Source organism: Rutidosis leptorrhynchoides, chromosome 1 (genome assembly GCF_046630445.1).
Source record: "Rutidosis leptorrhynchoides isolate AG116_Rl617_1_P2 chromosome 1, CSIRO_AGI_Rlap_v1, whole genome shotgun sequence".
NCBI lineage: Eukaryota > Viridiplantae > Streptophyta > Magnoliopsida > Asterales > Asteraceae > Rutidosis > Rutidosis leptorrhynchoides.
Genome location: NC_092333.1, coordinates 470,854,494 through 470,875,746, shown reverse-complemented (window position 1 = coordinate 470,875,746; position 21,253 = coordinate 470,854,494).

Genomic DNA, 21,253 nt, shown 5'->3' with positions numbered 1-21,253 from the left:
TATTAAATAAATAAAAGACTTAATTTAAAGCGTAAAATAAATAACGATAATGAAATTGCAATAAAAGTGCGATAAAATAAAATTGCATAATTAAAAAGTACGATAATTAAAAGTGCGATTAAATAACAATAAATAAAAGTGCGATAATTAGAAATGCAATTAAATATAAAATAAAGGAAATTAAATATGAAATAAAAGAATTATGCTTATTTAAACTTCCGTAATCATGATGTTCGACGTGTTGATTTTAGTTTTATGCCCATGGGTTAATTGTCCTTTGTCCTGGATTATTTAATCTGTCCGTCTGGTTTTTGTCCATAACAGTCCATCAGTCATAAATATAAAGTGCGAGTGTCCTCGTCAAATTATTATTATACCTGAAGTTAAATATTCCAACTAATTGGGGATTCGAATTGTAACAAGGTTTTAATACTTTGTTTAATGAATACACCAGGTTATCGACTGCGTGTAAACCAAGGTTTTACTACTTTGTTAACAATTACACCAATTACCCTTGAATGTAATTTCACCCCTGTTTTAATTATTCTAGTGGCTATTAATCCATTCCCGTGTCCGGTTAAATGAACGATTATTCGTACATATAAATACCCCGCCCATCGTGTCCGATTGAGTGTATATGGTAATTTATAGGGACGCCCAATTGTAAATCTTTATATTAACATTAACAAACTTTCATTTAGTTAAACAAATATAAAGCCCATTAATAGCCCATAGTCTAATTTCCACAAGTGTCGTTCTTTTGTCCAAACCCCAATTATGGTACAAAGCCCAATTACCCAATTTTAGTAATTAGCCCAACATCATGATTACTTCGTTTTAAATAAGCATAATAATAACTTAGCTACGAGACATTAATATAAAAAGGTTGAACATAACTTACAATGATTAAAAATAGCGTACCGTTACACGGACAGAATTTCGACTTACACCCTTACAACATTCGCTAACATACCCTTATTATTAGAATTATAATTAAAATTAAAATTAAAATATAAATTATATATATTTTACGTATATATGAGAGAAGAGAGATTGATGGATTTATTTTTGGTTCACCAAAGCTCGATTTTATAGGAGATGTGGCCTGACTTTTCATGCCATGCGATCGCATGGACTTTCTTCTTCCTGGCCATGCGATCGCATGGCCTGCTGGGAGAGCTCACATGTTGCTTGTTTTCTTGTGCCGACGTTTTATAAATAATATAATATATTAAATAATTATAAGAATTATTTAAATATTATATTATATTTATGTGCATAGTTGACTTGTAATTTTTAGTCCGTTGCGTCGAGCATTGAGAGTTGACTCCGTTCCCGGTTCCGGATTTTCGAACGTCCTTGCGTACAATTTTATATTTTGTACTTTGCGTTTTGAATCTTGTACTCTTGTAATTTCGAGACGTTTCTTATCAATAATTGGAACCTCTTTGATTGTCTTTTGTACTTTTGAGCTTTTTGGTCGTTTGCGTCTTCAATTCGTCGAATCTGTCTTTTGTCTTCACCTTTTATTATTTAAACGAATATCACTTGTAAATAGAACAATTGCAACTAAAAGCTTGTCTTTCTTGAAGAATAATGCTATGAAATATATGTTCGTTTTTAGCATTATCAAATATTCCCACACTTGAGCGTTGCTTGTTCTCAAGCAATATCGTATTTGAAATACTAGAATCACTTCTTTATTCTTCATACTTTGTACATCAGTGATTTCTATACGGCGGTATAAACAATGGTAGTAACGATATGGTTTACAGTCCCACATGACTATAAAAATTTAGATCCATTAAGGAAATTGGATCTTTATGAAAACATTTGATCTTTTAAAAATTAAATCTAGTTTTTACCCTAGATAAGTTTTCCGGAATAACCCTTTACCGGTGTTTGCAAAATATTTTTGTGGGTTTGGTAGGTTTTAGATTTGAAAATTTTAGCTCAAAACTTATGGTTTTGTGTCACCCACTTGCTAACCTTGTATTTGGAAAGTAACACGTCCAGTTCACTTGTCCCGTATATTACCTTTCGGTAAACTACCGTCCAGTTGTAAAGGAAAGCGTTGAACAAGCAACTGTTAAGGCAATGTCCTCTGACATGCTTTTAATTATGGTCTATAACGTGTCGGACGCAATTACTATCCTTGGTAGGAGCAATAGTAAAGTTTATCCTTATGATTTTTCGGTATGGCACGAGGTCCTGTCTTTGACCACTACGCAACCACCGTTCTTACGGTTGACACCCGATTTGATTCAGGTGACCTAATGAATTCCAGGTGAATTTCTAGGATTTTACGTTCAATGGTAATGAACGCATTAAAAGTAGGGTTTTCAGAAAACAAATCGGTTTGTAATTTTGATCAAAATATTTTCTCGTTCAAGCTCGAGTTTAGATATCATTGAATTCCATGAGTTTGTAATTCTCAATCTTTAAGGTCAATCTCAAGGATTGAGTGATATCAGTCTTAAAAGCTGATTTTTAATCTTTAAGGAGATTATCCTTTCTGGGGATCTGATTCATTAGTCTTATCCAGCTAATTTGCATGGTGCCCCCCCATTGTACGAGATAAATCCTTCTCATGGTTAGGATAAATCTGACCACTTGGCGACCCTGTTTAATGCTGAGGTCCGTGGATTTCCTGCTGATTTTAGTGATGACTTTTCTAGATTTTTCGTCAACCTACAGCTGGTCTGGACGACAACTTCATGACCTAGATCAAGAAGCGCGTTTCTTTTTCGGAAGACTTTACTTCCTTTTAATGATGGAATTGATTCATCGTGTAGATCCATCTCTTCTTTTCTTTTATCGGGTAAAACAGTTTAGTTTAGTCCAAAGCAAAAGTATTTTCAGTTATTTGTTACAGATATATGTGACATATGTTTAAGATAACTTGGTAAATTTTCCCACACTTGGCTTTTATTTTCCTTTTTTATCGTCCTCTATTCCATTTTAAATGAATTTCAACATTTTGGTTTGTTTCTCAATTTATGTCCTTTCCGAGGTAACAATAATTTCGGTGTTAACACCTAGTTTTATCGTTCATAAATATGTATAAACATGATTTTGAGTTCATTTAATTGAAAATTTTGAAAATTTTTACTAGAATTGGGTAGTCAGTATATAAGACTAGGGCTGTTCTTTTTTATCAGAGAGCACTAGATTCTAATACAACTACTATGTTACTAGTATTTTTAATGGTTACCAAGTGTATAAAGTAAAAATTTTTAAAATCCGAAAGAATTTAACCCCTTCCCACACTTAAGATCTTGCAATGCCCTCATTTGCAAGAAATCAGTAACAATTTAAATTATTGAGGGTGATTTGTGTGAAAATGATTAAATTTTACCAAAATTTCCAAATATATTGGCGTTTGTTTGCTGAATGATAAATGGTGCACATCATTTGTTCATTCCGTCTGTTGTGACATCATATTTATTTGTCATCTTGTCGTCAAAATTAGTAGCTTTTGCTGAACTTAATGCCAGTCTTTGAAAATGCGCTGTTTTACCCTGTTTTGAACAATCAACAATATACATACATACAAGTATAATCATGCATGGCAATTTGAAATGGGATTTAATATCCCACTTTCAAATTCTAAATATGAAATATTAGTACACAATAATAATAAAATAATAAAAATTACACAAATTTATCCAATAACATAAGTTTAAACATGAAAAAGTCAAAAGATAAAAACATAAAAATCATAAAAATAACCAATTGGAACTAAATCAGTCTGGATAGGGGTTCCAGTTCATCTCATCGGGTGGGTTCCATTATTGGTTATAGGTGTTCTGATAGGCTTGGTTATAGTCATACCGGTTAAAGGGTGGTCGGATATCGGGGCTATGTGGCGGAAAATGAGCAGGTCGAGTAGGTACATAGTTATTTGGTACCTGATATGATAGCTGGCTCATGATTTGGTGCTGATGAACTAACCAGCTATCGTGTTGGCGTCGCCTATAATCCTCGTATACTCGCTCGGAGTTCCACTGCTCATACATATTATGTCTTGCCGCATTCGTCATTGCTTCCTCATCTATACGAACGTGGACGTCAAGAATAGCATCTCGAAAGACATCCCTAATGTCTTCCGCCTCCTCCATTTCCTCGTCTGAGCCTCTCTCTACCTGAGGATGAGATCCCTCATAGGGTACTGCCTGGTTACGTCTACTTTTCAATACTTTAGCACCCACATAAACTTTCAATCCTAAGGGCTCAACCTGTTCTCTACAAATCTGTAATGGACCCCCTTGGTTCCTATCAACACCTAAATACTCTCCAATGAGAGTAACAAAAATACCTCCTCCTATTATACTCCCGTCCTGCATTCCCTCTACCATTTTAGATAAATAAAAAGCAACACAGTAAGGGATATTGACAAAGCTTCTAGGATCCCGAATACACTTTAGGTAGAATAAATCATATAAGGTAATTTTTTCTTTATTATGACCTCTTTGTGTAATCGAGTTGGCCAAAAATCTATGAATAATACAAAGCTCGGCCCTGTCAATATGTGTATAGGAGTGTCCTCCTGCTCGTGTAAAAACATCAAAATGTGACATACGCCTCCAAATGGCGTCAGCGTCAAAGTTACTATCTACCCGTTCACCATAATGAATCAAGTTTGTACAATCGGGTAATAGCAACTCACCAGGAGTATAAATCTGTAAGGCCCTGGCCATGTCCAGCATGGACATTCTGTACATCCTACCGCCAAGGATAAACCTAAGAAATCTTCTATCATCTATCCTAACTATATTTGTATCAAGTGATACAGTACTCATCAACTCAACACACCATTCCTTATATACAGGTCTACGAATGGTGAAAAGACGTTCCCAATCTGTAAAAGAAGAACTGCCATACCTTTGAACCAAAAGTTGTCTAACACGGTCAGCTAGATGGACCGTTTCCAAAGGGGCCCAATCAATTACCCTTGGCACCTCTACATTTTTTGTTACCAATTTGAATTTGTTCCTTTGATATGTCTCGTAATCTCTCCATCTTATATCAAATCTCAGATTAGGATGTAGAGTGTGCTCAGGAATCGTTGGGAATTCTACTGGCGGCCTCATTGGGAATACTATGAATTCATCAACAAACTGTACTGGATCATAATAAGGTATGTGCTGATCAGGCTGTTGTTGTTCCTGTTGTGGTTCTTGTTCGTGTTGCATTTCTGGTTCTGGTTCTGGTGCTGGTGCTGGTCGTCTAGATGATGATGCTCCTGAACCTCCAGTATCGGCTCTCTGTAAAACACATTAAACACAAAAATTGTACATTCAAATATGCATTAGTGTTAGCAAAATAACAACTTAAAACAATCACTATAACATGTTAAATCAAAATTAAACTTATACACATTTTCACAATTTTTCACAATTCTACACTTTTCAAATAAGCACATATGAAAATGTATACAAAATTCATAAGCATTTAACTCAAATAACATGTCAAAATATTCATTACTAATAATTTAACAAGTCTCAAATGGCAAATATATCAAATTAATCAAGTTCATGAATTTTGGACTTAAAAAGTCCACTTTAATCTCCAAAAATCATGTTTAGGATCATTGTTTTGATCATTTAACTATCTAAACATGTTACACTACTCAATTTGGCAATAATTCATGACAAAAATCGGCCATAACCTGTTTATATCAAAAAGCCCCAAATTGCTCAAGAACACAAACCCTAGATTTCTAAAAATTTTGAAGTTTTTGGCTTCAAATCATGTTAAATAGCATCAATCTAGGTTATACATGCATAAAATACTAACAATTTATCACTAATTACACTAGAAATTAACAAAATTGCATTAGGTAAAAAATTGGTAATTATCACAAAAACTAGGAATTTATAGAGTTTAGGGGTGTAATTTTTACCAATTTGCTGAGGAATGAGAATTTAGGCATGATTAGAGCAAGAAAAATGACGAATTACGGTGAATTTTGGTGAAATTTGGTGAATATTTGGGAGTATTTTCGGGTATGTGTGTGTGTTGTGGTGTAGAAGCAGACTCTCTGCTGTTTTTGTTCCTGACCAGCATTTGGTCCCCATGCGATCGCATGGGTTCCAAGTGCAAACCCCATGCGATCGCATGGGGTGCCGGCTACAGTGTTTTCAGCCTTTTTTTTTTTTTTTATTTTTTATAAAACCTTATACTTTATAAAACTTATAATTATTTAAATTTTAAAAATTTGGTTTCCTTTAGGAGCGAGGGCGTTTCGGATCGTTGTCCTAGTCTGTCCCTCGACAAAATTTTAAAATTTGTCAAATCAAAGCGCTGTTTTTAAAAGTAAAGATTTTTGGGTTTTTTAATGTTTTTGGCATACTTTAATTCAATAAGATTAAAAATAATGATAATAAAAGTTCTCGTCCCTCCCTTGGGTAAAGCAATTTCGGTTCAAAGACCTAGTCTTCAACTTACGACGAATTTTAAAAATCATATTTTTAACTTAATGAGATAAAGTAAATTTTTGTTTTTAAATTCACACAACATAAATATAAAATTCAAAATTAATATTAAAAAAATCACACCAAACTTAAAATTTGAAATGCATAAAATTAAAAATTCATATTTTAAAAATTAAAAATTCACACCAGACTTAATTTAAAAATTCAAATATTTACAATTTTAAAAATATTATTTTTACAAAGTTTACAATATTAATTTAAGATTTAAATATTTATTTTAAAAACATGGTAAAAATAAAATTAAAAATCTTTTTGGCTTTTTATCCCACTTTAATCAATCAAATATTATCAAAAATATGCGCCCCTCTTTTCGGTAAAGTAATTTCGGTTCCAAGACCTAATTTAACTCATGACGAATTTTTGAAATATTTTGGGTTGATTGATTAAAGATATTTATACCTTAAGAATAAACGTTAAATTTCGCAGTGATGTAATAAATTTTTGAATGATATCAATAATTTCGGTCGCCAAACCTAATTTTATTTAATACCAATTTAATACTTTTTAGCGAACAAATTAGCGTTTATTATCAAAAGGTTAAAAATAAAAATAAAAATAAAAACTGTACAGACATACCTGTGAAATAGATTTCTTAGTTATATGATCTATCCCATTCATAAGATAGTCGGTTTAATTGGTTTTTCATAGCTACATAAGCGTAACCTCGAGCATTCAGTGTCTTTTCTTCTAAACATATGAACGGTCCGTCTCTGCATAAAGTAACAAATTCGGTATTTGAATAGGTTTGATTATTTGAACATTTACCTCCATGTGACCATTTTCCGCATTTGTGACATCTTTCTAGGTGTCGTGCTCTTCTTTTCGCTACGGATTTTGATTTTCCTTTACCAAATTGTAACTTATTATCTTCGCATCTGGATTCTTTTCTAACTCCGTCCATTCTTTCTCTGATTACTGACACTAATTCACTCGGGAGTATGTCATTATTACGTTTAGTGATCAAAGCGTGTAGCATTAGACCATGGTTTAGTTCACAGGCAGTCTTCATTTTGTAAAAACCTAAAAAAAATAAAAATTCAGAATGGGGGGAGAAGACTAGTTCTTTAGGGTCTGCTAGGGAAAGACCATTCGGGTTCCATTTTCGAGAACTACACGAAAACAGACAATCTAACTTTAACAGAAATACATATTATCCTTTAAAGACTTGATTCTCCCCACACTTAGTTAGCTGTGGTGTCGAAATTGTGATTAACTTCGTTGTCGACTTCCATCGGACCATGTATGTAATGTTTAACTCTGTGACCATTAACTTTAAATTCAATCCCATTTGAATTTATCAATTCTATCGTTCCGTATGGGAAAACTCTTTTGACTATGAATGGTCCAGACCATCTTGATTTCAATTTTCTAGGAAATAGCTTGAATCGTGAATTGAAAAGAAGAACTCTGTCTCCTTCTTTAAATTCTTTTGAACTTCTGATTTTTTTATCATGCCATTTCTTCGTTCTTTCCTTATAGATTAACGAATTTTCGTATGCTTCATGTCTTAATTCTTCTAATTCGTTTAGTTGACTTAATCGTAGACGTCCGGCTTCATGTAAATCAAGATTACATGTTTTCAAAGCCCAAAATGCTTTGTGTTCAATTTCTACTGGAAGATGACATGCTTTTCCATAAACAAGTCTAAAAGGTGTGGTTCCAATTGGAGTTTTGTAGGCTGTTCTAAAAGCCCAGAGTGCATCCTCCAATTTAATGGACCATTCCTTCGGATTTGATCCTACGGTTTTCTCTAGAATACGTTTTAAAGCTCGGTTGGTATTTTCAACTTGTCCACTTGTTTGTGGATGATATGAGGTGGAGATTTTATGAGTTACTCCATATCTTTTAAGAACTTTCTCAAGTTGATTATTACAGAAATGAGTACCCCGATCACTTATTAAAGCTTTCGGTGTTCCAAACCTTGCAAAAAGACGTTTTAAAAAGTTGACTACAACTCGTGCATCGTTAGTTGGGAGAGCTTGTGCTTCCGCCCATTTAGATACATAATCAATGGCTACGAGTATATATAGATTATTATTAGATTTTGGAAATGGACCCATAAAGTCAATACCCCAAATGTCAAATACTTCACATACTTGGATGACATTTTGTGGCATTTCATCACGTTGACTTATTTTTCCGGCCCTTTGACATGCATCACAGGATTTGCAAAGAAGGTGTGCGTCTTTGTAAATTGTAGGCCAATAGAATCCAGCTTCATAAACTTTTCTTGCTGTTAGTTGAGGCCCATAATGCCCTCCTGTTGGTCCTGTGTGACAATGGTTTAATATTTTACTAGCTTCATCTCCAAATACACATCGACGTATTATTCCATCGGGACAACTTTTAAACAAATGTGGATCTTCCCAGAAATAGTGTTTTATATCACTGAAGAATTTCTTCCGTTTTTGGTATGATAATCCTTTTTCAAGGAATCCACAAACTAAGTAGTTTGCATAGTCTGCAAACCATGGGATTTCTTTATAATTTATCTTCAATAGATATTCATCAGGAAAGTTGTCTTGTATGGCTGATTCATTTAGAACTTCTAATTCGGGATTTTCAAGACGAGAAAGATGATCAGCGGCGAGATTTTCTGCTCCTCTTTTATCTCGGATTTCAATATCAAACTCTTGTAAGAGTAAGATCCAACGTATTAATCTTGGTTTAGCATCTTGTTTTGAAAATAGGTATCTAAGAGCAGAATGGTCGGTATAGACCACCGTTTTTGCTAGAACGAGATATGATCGAAATTTGTCAAAAGCAAAGACAATAGCAAGGAGTTCTTTTTCAGTAGTTGTATAGTTTGTTTGTGCTCCTTGTAACGTCTTACTAGCATAATATATAGGTTGAAATCGTTTTTCAATCCTTTGTCCTAAAACGGCTCCCATTGCAAAATCACTTGCATCGCACATTAGTTCAAATGGTAGATTCCAATTTGGTGTTATCATGATTGGTGCATTAGTGAGTTTCTCTTTAAGAATATTAAAAGATTTGATACACTCATCTGAAAAGATGAATGGCGCATCCTTTTCTAGGAGTTTATTCATAGGAGTGGCAATTTTAGAAAAATCTTTTATGAAACGTCGGTAAAAACCGGCATGCCCTAGAAAACTCCTAACTCCTCTAACATTTGTGGGATGTGGAAGTTTAGCAATTACATCTACTTTAGCTCTATCCACTTCAATTCCTTCTTTTGAAATTTTATGTCCAAGAACGATGCCTTCTTTAACCATGAAATGGCATTTCTCCCAATTAAGTACTAGATTTGATTTTTCGCATCTAATTAACATTCGTTCCAGATTAACTAGACATGATTTAAATGTATCACCGAAGACTGAAAAGTCATCCATGAATACTTCCATGCATTCTTCTATCATGTCGTGAAAAATCGCCATCATACACCTTTGAAAGGTTGCAGGGGCGTTACAAAGTCCAAATGGCATGCGTTTGTAAGCAAAAGTACCATAAGGGCACGTGAATGTGGTTTTCTCTTGGTCCTCGGGTGCTATTGGAATTTGAAAATATCCGAAAAATCCATCTAGAAAACAATAGTAACTATTTCCGGCTAATCTTTCCAACATTTGATCTATGAAAGGTAAGGGAAAGTGATCTTTTCTGGTGGCGTCATTTAATTTTCTATAATCAATACATACACGCCATCCTGTTACAGTCCTAGTAGGAATAAGCTCATTTTTCTCATTTGTAATGACAGTCATGCCACCCTTCTTAGGCACGCATTGAACTGGGCTTACCCATGGACTATCAGAGATTGGATAAATTAAACCTGCATCTAGCAGTTTAATAATCTCTTTCTTAACTACATCTTGCATATTAGGATTTAGTCTTCGTTGGCGTTGCACATGCGTTTTATGACCTTCTTCCATAAGGATTTTATGTGTGCAATACGAAGGACTTATTCCTTTAATATCATGAATCTTCCATGCAATGGCTGGTTTATGAGCTTTCAACACAGAAATGAGTTGTGATTTCTCATTTTCAGTAAGAGAAGATGATATTATTACAGGTAATTCAGATTCACCATGTAAATAAGCGTATTCCAAATGGTTTGGAAGTGGCTTTAACTCTAATTTCGGAGGTTCTTCTATCGATGATTTATATCGATATCTGTCTTCTTCTTTTAGCATTTGAATTTCTTCTGTTGTTGGTTCATATCCATTAGCTATAAGTGTAGCTAACATTTCAGCTTCATCAATTGGTTCATTACCTTCTCCTAAAGAACATTCTCCTGTTCCTTGTAATTCTGGAAATTCTTCTAATAATTCTGCATGTGCATCTATAGTTTGAATATAATAACATGTATCATCTGCAGATTGTGGTTGTTGCATTGCTCTATCAACTGAAAAGGTAACACTCTCATCCTCTATACTTAGGGTCAGTTTCTTACCGAACACGTCTATCATTGCTTTAGCCGTGTTTAAGAATGGTCTTCCTAATATGAGAGGAACTTGAGAATCTTCTTCCATGTCCAAAACAACAAAATCTACTGGAAATACTAAAGTACCAACTTTAACTAGCATGTTCTCCATTATCCCTCTAGGATATTTTATTGATCTATCGGCTAGTTGTATGCTTATTCTTGTTGGTTTCAATTCTCCAAGGTCTAGTTTAGTGTATAGTGAATACGGCATTAGATTTATACTAGCACCTAAGTCTGCCAATGCTTCTATTGAACTAAGACTACCTAGAAAACATGGAATTGTGAAACTTCCTGGATCAGATAGTTTTTCTGGTATCTTATTCAACAGCACTGCTGAACAATTAGCATTCATAGTAACAGCCGAGAGTTCTTCCATTTTCTTTCTATTTGAGATTAGATCTTTCAAGAATTTAGCATATCTAGGCATTCCTGAAATCACATCAATGAAAGGAAGATTTACATTTATCTGTTTAAACATATCCAAAAATTTGGATTGCTCGGCTTCAAGTTTCTCTTTCTTCATTTTACTCGGGTAAGGAAGTGGTGGTTGGTATGGTTTAACATAAGGTTTATCCTTAACTGTGTTATCTTCATTAACTTTTTCAACTACCGGTTCTTTTTCCTTATCTTGATCAGGTTGTGGTTCTTGTGGAGTAGGAATAGTTTCATCAGAAGTTACAGGTATTTCAGGTGGTTTAAGTGTTGTACCACTTCTTGTGGTAATGGCTTTAGCTGTTTCATTCCGGGGGTTAGCGTTTGTATCACTAGGTAGACTTCCCGGTTTTCTTTCACCTATTAACCTTGCTAGGTTACTTACTTCTTGTTCCAGATTTTGAATAGAAGCTTGTTGATTTCTAAATGCTTGAGCATTTTGTTCATTGGTTTGTTTCTGAGATGTGAAAAACTGTGTTTGAGTTTCAACTAGCTTCGTCATCATATCTTCTAAATTCGGCTTTTTATCATCGGTTTGTTGTGGTGGTTTGTTTTGAAAATTCGGTCTTTGCTGGTTGTAAGTATTATTGGATACTTGTTGATTGCTAGGACCTTGTTGGTTGTTGTATGGAATATTTCGGTTATAATTCTGGTTTTGATTGTAAATCGGTCTTGGCGGTTGATAATTATTCTGATAATTATTTCCAGGCCTTTGGTTTATGTATGAAATATTCTCTCTTTGTTCCATTGTTAATTCAATACTGAGACAATCTTTTGTCAAATGTGGTCCTCCACACTGCTCACAACTAATTCGTATTGAGTGAATATCTTTAGTCATCTTTTCCATTCGTCTCTCCACAGCATCTATCTTTGCGGAAATGGAATCTAAGTCATGGCTAGAATCGGCTCTAGCTGCTTTAGATGATCTAATGATATCTTTTTCTTGGTGCCACTCATGTGAGTGGGAAGCAGTGTTATCAATAATTTTGTAAGCATCAGTTTCGGTTTTCTTCATAATAGAACCACCAGCTGCTATATCTATGTCTTTCCTTGTAGTGATGTCGCATCCTTGGTAGAATATTTGTACTATTTGACAGGTGTCTAAACCATGTTGCGGACATCCTCTTAAAAACTTTCCATATCTTGTCCACGCCTCATATAGAGTTTCATTTGGTTTCTGCGTGAACGTAACAATTTCTGCTTGAAGTCTTACGGCTTTAGATGCAGGAAAGAATTGTTTAAGAAATTTGTCAACTAAAACATCCCATGTATCAATCGCCCCTTCAGGTAACGATTCCAACCAATCTTTGGCTTCTCCCTTTAAAGTCCAGGGAAATAACATGAGATATATCTGTTCATCCTCCACTTCTCGGATTTTAAATAGTGTGCAGATCCTATTAAAGGTACGTAGATGTTCATTTGGATCTTCCTTCGGCGCACCACTAAATTGGCATTGATTAGTCACCATATGTAGAATTTGTCCTTTGATTTCATAATCTGGCGCATTAATGTCAGGATGAGTAATTGCGTGACCTTGGCCAGTGCGTTTAGCTCTCATTCGGTCTTCCATACTTAGAGGTTCCAGATTCTCCATAATTGAATTTGTTGAATCGGTATCACTAGATGATTCTGATTTAATGGTTCGTTCCTCAACAATCTCTGTTTGAATGATTGGTGGTTCCGGAGGAAAGTTTAGTGGTTCAGGATCTACGAACCGTTCCTGAATATTCTCCGGATTCTCAATTGTGAGGTCGGGTTCAAAAAATGGATTATCGGAAATTTGAACTGAAGTACTTGGTCTACTGGATGACGATTCTAAAGAAAAATTAACGGCGGTTATATTTGCTAAATGTCTTGATCTAGTTACAGGTGGTGAACGTCTTGCTCGGTGCATTCACTGAATATCCTATTAGTTTTAAAAAGGAAAGAAAAATTATAATAAGTTATCCAATCAATAGACTTTTCTGATTTTGCCCACGTTTCGAATAGCCAAAAGATGCAGCAGAGGGGCAGGATTCGTTTGGTCTCAATATAATTGAGGACTGTTTGGCTCCAATAACCCGGTCCACGTACAAATCCAACTATTACTACGAACCAGAAAATTTTGATGTCTATTAATTTAACCACTTAAAATAAATTTTCGTAATTTTAAGAAATTTAGATAAGAAGTAGAATAAAAATCTATGTCCTAAAACTAGAATAGCGAGAAATAAGAAAGAAAAAGAGCTCGTCGAAAAAGGTCGAAAAAGAAAAATGGTTGAAAAATAAAAGGTGACGGAAAAATAAAAGAAACTTATAAAACTTAAAAATACATGACTAACCTAACCTTATTACTACAACTAACTTAAAATTATAATCGCAAATTGAAATTACTAATTGGAATGATAATTGATACATAGTAAAAGGTCGTCTAAAAATATTAAAGCTTACAGGAAAAACTAAATCCCAAATGGAAATAACTTAAAAAGAAACTAAAACTTAAAAAGGCGTCGCAAAATTCTAAAGCACCTAAATCTTAGTCTAAAGAAAAAGCACTTAAGGAATTCTACGGCAAAGCCTAAAAATCTAGGAGTAAAAATAACTATAGCAAAAACTAAGTTTAAAATTAAATATGAGCTAAAAATACAAAAGTTATGCTACAACGATTAAAAAGGGACAAAATATAAAAATATACAAAAAGTTGTAAAAAGTACAATTTTTATAAAAATATTATTTTTATATTATTTATTTAATAAAACTACTAATTTTACAATTTAAATAAACTAATTAAACTAAAAATACAAATTAATAATAAAAACTAAATTAATATATATTATATATAACCCTAATTAGGGTTTTAATATTATAATTATTATTATTATCCGTAATTAATGCAGGCAGGCTGCAGTCTGGCGTGTCAGATGGGCTCATGCGATCGCATGAGTCCTCAGTTGCCCAGCCATACGATCGCATGGGCTAGGGTTTCGGGCCAAAAGCTGGGCTGCTACAGTGTTCGGGCCGAATTAATATATATATATATTTTTTTCTGTTTTAATAAAATTATGTAATATATTTATATAAATTAAATAAAACTTATATTTTTATAAAATAAAGATAAAGAAACTTTTATATAACTTACAAACTCTAAAAAAAAATATTTATATTTTTATTTTTATTTTTATATTTTCGAATATTTAAAACGTATTTCTACAAAACGTACTAAAAATAAAAATCTTTTTTTTTTATGTGTGTGGCGTTTCGCTTCGGCGTTTCCCCGGCAGCGGCGCCAAAAATACTTGATATTATGCGAGGTGTATATAAAATAGCTTATATTTTACTAGGAAAAACTATTAAATACGTTACAATTTTACACAAGATATTTATTTATTTATAGAATGGATATACTTAAACCTTGCTACAACACTTATAGGCAGTGTACCTAATCGTACAGTAGTGTAGTTTTTAGTAAGTCCGGTTCGTTCCACAGGGAAATCTTTAAACAAAGCTCAACGCAATATTAATTTACTTTTATAAAAATACAAACATATATATAAGTAATATTATTATTATAAAGGGGGGTTTTTACCGTTTAATGACATGTTTGTCGATTTTAAAACTTTAGTCGCAGTTAAAACCTAATGTAAAATATTAAATAAATAAAAGACTTAATTTAAAGCGTAAAATAAATAACGATAATGAAATTGCAATAAAAGTGCGATAAAATAAAATTGCGATAATTAAAAAGTACGATAATTAAAAGTGCGATTAAATAACAATAAATAAAAGTGCGATAATTAGAAATGCAATTAAATATAAAATAAAGGAAATTAAATATGAAATAAAAGAATTATGCTTATTTAAACTTCCGTAATCATGATGTTCGACGTGTTGATTTTAGTTTTATGCCCATGGGTTAATTGTCCTTTGTCCTGGATTATTTAATCTGTCCGTCTGGTTTTTGTCCATAACAGTCCATCAGTCATAAATATAAAGTGCGAGTGTCCTCGTCAAATTATTATTATACCCGAAGTTAAATATTCCAACTAATTGGGGATTCGAATTGTAACAAGGTTTTAATACTTTGTTTAATGAATACACCAGGTTATCGACTGCGTGTAAACCAAGGTTTTACTACTTTGTTAACAATTACACCAATTACCCTTGAATGTAATTTCACCCCTGTTTTAATTATTCTAGTGGCTATTAATCCATTCCCGTGTCCGGTTAAATGAACGATTATTCGTACATATAAATACCCCGCCCATCGTGTCCGATTGAGTGTATATGGTAATTTATAGGGACGCCCAATTGTAAATCTTTATATTAACATTAACAAACTTTCATTTAGTTAAACAAATATAAAGCCCATTAATAGCCCATAGTCTAATTTCCACAAGTGTCGTTCTTTTGTCCAAACCCCAATTATGGTACAAAGCCCAATTACCCAATTTTAGTAATTAGCCCAACATCATGATTACTTCGTTTTAAATAAGCATAATAATAACTTAGCTACGAGACATTAATATAAAAAGGTTGAACATAACTTACAATGATTAAAAATAGCGTAGCATTACACGGACAGAATTTCGACTTACACCCTTACAACATTCGCTAACATACCCTTATTATTAGAATTATAATTAAAATTAAAATTAAAATATAAATTATATATATTTTACGTATATATGAGAGAAGAGAGATTGATGGATTTATTTTTGGTTCACCAAAGCTCGATTTTATAGGAGATGTGGCCTGACTTTTCATGCCATGCGATCGCATGGACTTTCTTCTTCCTGGCCATGCGATCGCATGGCCAGCTGGGAGAGCTCACATGTTGCTTGTTTCCTTGTGCCGACGTTTTATAAATAATATAATATATTAAATAATTATAAGAATTATTTAAATATTATATTATATTTATGTGCATAGTTGACTTGTAATTTTTAGTCCGTTGCGTCGAGCATTGAGAGTTGACTCCGTTCCCGGTTCCGGATTTTCGAACGTCCTTGCGTACAATTTTATATTTTGTACTTTGCGTTTTGAATCTTGTACTCTTGTAATTTCGAGACGTTTCTTATCAATAATTGGAACCTCTTTGATTGTCTTTTGTACTTTTGAGCTTTTTGGTCGTTTGCGTCTTCAATTCGTCGAATCTGTCTTTTGTCTTCACCTTTTATTATTTAAACGAATATCACTTGTAAATAGAACAATTGCAACTAAAAGCTTGTCTTTCTTGAAGAATAATGCTATGAAATATATGTTCGTTTTTAGCATTATCACAAATCTTGTAGTTCGACTTACTTTTACTCACTTAATTACTTAAACCTATGATTTCACCAACGTTTTCGTTGACAGATTTCTATGTTTTTCTCAGGTCCTTGAACATTAGGTGATACATGCTTCCGCTCATTCTTTTGATACTTGCTTTGGATGTCGAGTATACATGCATATGTGGAGCGTCTTTTGACTACTTTAAACTGTGTCGCACGTGTTTCATTTGTACTTAAACATCGTTATGTACTAGTTATGGAAACTACTTTTGTAAACTCTGAAACATCCACACTTATGAAATGAATGCGACATATTTTCGGTCAAACTTTGTCTTAAAGACTTATGACCATGTATTGGGACCTACGTAGACGGCGCCGTCAAACATGATTTGGTCGGGTCGCTACACTTACGGTCTCCCCAATGTGATATACCCCACCTATCAAAGGAAAGCCTTTTATAAACTAAGGCATTTCTGGAAAGTCTTTCAAAAGTTTGACAAGTTAATTTTGCCATAACTAATTGTGCTGATGAATTCTGACCGACTCTAGACAAGATTTCATCAATCATATCCTCTGGTAGGTCTTCTAAAATATTCGATTGTCTACCCTTAACGTCCATTTTTTGTTTTTATACTGTAAAATAGACAAGGATTAGATTCGTAAAAGATAATTAACAAACAATACAAGCAATATTTACATAGAACATAAAAGTAAAAGCACACTACAATACATATAATACACAACATGATTACAACCCTCTAATCTGAATCACTGGTTTCTTCTTCTTCGGACTTGGTTTGTTTTCCTAATTTTCTAGGGATATATGGTGTTCCTCTAATACGAGCTGTCATTTTTCACAATGGTTTAGAAAAACCTGATGGTTTAGAGGTTCCCGGGTTATTGTTACATTTTAGGAAATACGGATGTTGCCGATACATATAAAGTTCATCGGGGTTGGAATTAGGTTTCTCTATTTTTATAACCTTTCCCTTATTATTTACTTTTGCTTTATTAAATTGGGTTGAGGTAATTTCTATAACATCATCGAAATCCTCATCGGGATCCGATTCATCGAAAAATTGGTAATCTTCCCAATATTTTGCTTCCTTGGCGGAAACACCATTAACCATTATTAACTTTGGTCCATTGGTTGAAAATTTTCTTTTATTTAATCGATTTACTGTAGGTATCAATATTTCTTCCTCCGGAACCTCTTCTTCTTCCGGTTCCTCCTCTTCCGGTTCCTCTTCTTCCGGTTCCTCCTCTTTCGGTTCCTCCTCTTCCGGTTCCTCTTCTTCCGGTTCCTCCTCTTCCGGTTCCTCTTCTTCCGGTTCCTCCTCTTCCGGTTCCTCTTCTGGAATTTGTGAATCTTCCCAAAATATATTCGACTCTTCATTATTATTCGGTGAGTCGATGGGATTTGTACTAGTGGTAGACATCTATCACACAATATCAAACACATTAAGAGGTTAATATATCACATACTATTTACATGTTAATAATATATAGTTTCCAACAAAAGTGTTAATCAATCATTTTTAAAGAAAACACGGTCGAAGTCTAGACTCACTAATGTATCCTAACCAACTCGATAAGACACACTAATGCAAATTTCTGGTTCTCTAAACCAACGCTCGGATACCAACTGAAATGTCCAGTTCATATTGATTATAAACGTTCCATATTAATTGATTTCGTTGCGAGGTTTTGACCTCTATAAATCGGTTTACTAATTCTTAGGCTACCAAGCAAAAGGGGCATATTCGGCTTCGATCATTCACCCATATAATGTAGTTTCAATTACTTGTGTCTATTTCGTAAATCATTTATAAAACTGCATGTATTCTCATCCCAAAAATATTAGATTTTAAAAGTGGGACTATAACTCACTTTTAAAGATTTTTACTTCATCGGGAAGTAAGACTTGGCCACTGGTCGATTCACGAACCTATAACAAATATGTACATATATATCAAAGTATGTTCATAATATATTTACTACATTTTTAATACGTTTTAATGTTTTAAGTTTAGTAAGTCAGTTGTCCTCGTTAGTAACCTACAACTAGTTGTCCACAGTTAGATGTACAGAAATAAATCGATATATATATATTATCTTGAATTAATCCACGAACCAGTGTATACACGTCTCAGGCTAGATCACAACTCAAAGTATATATATTTTTGGAATCAACCTCAACCCTGTATAGCTAACTCAAACATTACTGCATATAGAGTGTCTATGGTTGTTCCAAATAATATATATATATATATATATATATATATATATATATATATATATATATATATATATATATATATGAGTCGATATGATATGTCAAAACGTTGGCATACGTGTCTATGGTATCTCAAGATTACATAATATATTAGAATACATGTATAATACAATATAAGTTAGCTAGGATATGATTAATATGGATTTGTTACCAATTTTCACGTAGCTACAACAATCAAAAATTATCCAATCTTGTTTTACCCATTACTTCTTCGTTTTAAATCCGTTTTGAGTGATTCAAGTGGCTATGGTTTCATATTGAACTTAAGTTTATGAATCTAAACAGAAAAAGTATAAGTTTATAGTCGGAAATATAGATTACAAGTCGTTTTTGTAATGGTAGTCATTTCAGTCGAAAGAACGACGTCTTGATGACCATTTTGAAAAACATACTTTCACTTTGAGTTTAACCATGATTTTTGGATATAGTTTCATGTTCATAAGAAAAATCATTTTCCCAGAAGAACAACTTTTAAATCAAAGTTTATCATAGTTTTTAATTAACTAACCCAAAACATCCCGCGGTGTTACTACGACGGCGTATTTCCGGTTTTCGGTGTTTTTCGTGTTTTCAGGTTTTAAATCATTAAGTTAGCATATCATATAGATATATAACATGTGTTTAGTTGATTTTAAAAGTCAAGTTAGAAGAATTAACTTTTGTTTGCGAATAAGTTTAGAATTAACTAAACTATGTTCTAGTGATTACAAGTTTAAACCTTCAAATAAGGTAGTTTTATATATATGAATCGAATGATGTTATGAACATCATTACTACCTCAGGTTTTGTGGATAAACCTACTGGAATTGAGAAAAATAGATCTAGCTTCAAAGGATCCTTGGATGGCTTGAAAGTTCTTGAAGTAGAATCATGACACGAAAACAAGTTCAAGTAAGATTTCCACTCGAAATAAGATTGTTAAAGTTATAGAAATTGAATCAAAGTTTGAATATGAGTATTACCTTGTATTAGAAAGATATCTTACTGTAAATAAGAAAGATTTCGTGAGGTTGGATGATCACTCAAAGTGGATTTGCAAGATTGGAAGTAAGCTAGCAAACTTGGAAGTGTTGTTGGTGTGTTCTTGAGTAGTTGTTTTGTAACTTGGTTTATGTATGGATTTATGAACTAGATTGAGCTATATTTTGATGAAGATGATGAAGAACACTTGAGAGAGAGTAGTTTGATGCATAAAAATTGAAATCAAAATGTGTTTGTGGTGTGCCTAGTTCACATGAAGTATGGAGTCAATATATGCTCCATTAGTTTGTTGTTTTGTTAGATATTTATTACTAGATGTTAAATGATGGTTCTCACATGTGTTAGGTAACTCACAAGGGATGCTAAGAGCTAATCATTGGAGTGTATATACCAATAGTAAATACATTTAAAAGCTGGGTATTGTACGAGTACAAATACGAGTGCATACGAGTAGAATTGTTGATGAAAATGAATGAGGATGTACATGTAAGCATTTTTGTTAAGTAGAAGTACTTTGATAAGTGTCTTGAAGTCTTTCAAAAGTGTATGAATACATATTAAAACACTACATGTATATACATTTTAACTGAGTCGTTAAGTCCTCGTTAGTCGTTACATGTAAGTGTTGTTTTGAAACCTTTAAGTTAACAAACTTGTTAAATGTCGTTAACCCATTGTTTATTATATCTAATGAGATGTTAAATTATTACATTATCATGATATTATGATGCATTAATATATCTTAATATGATATATATACATTTAAATGTCGTTACAACGATAATCGTTACATATATGTCTCGTTTCGAAATCCTTAAGTTAGTAGTCTTTTTTTTTTTTCATATGTAGTTCATTGTTAATACACTTAATGATATGTTTACATATCATTTATCATGTTTAAACGTAGTGTATCAATATCTTAATATGATTCATATGTATTTAGTGAAACGTTGTTATAACGATAATCGTTATATATATACACATATATATATATATATACATATATATATACATATATATATATATATACATATATATATATACATATATACATATATATATATATACATATATACATATATATATATATACATATATATATATACATATATACATATATATATATATACATATATATATATATATATACATATATATATATATATGTATATATATATATATATATATATATATATATATATATATATATATATATATATATATATATATATATATATATCGTTTCGAGTTTCTTAATTCAATAAACTCATTTTTTATGTATAACACTCATTGTTAATATACTTAGTGAGATACTTACTTATCATAATCTCATGTTAACCATATATATGTCTATATA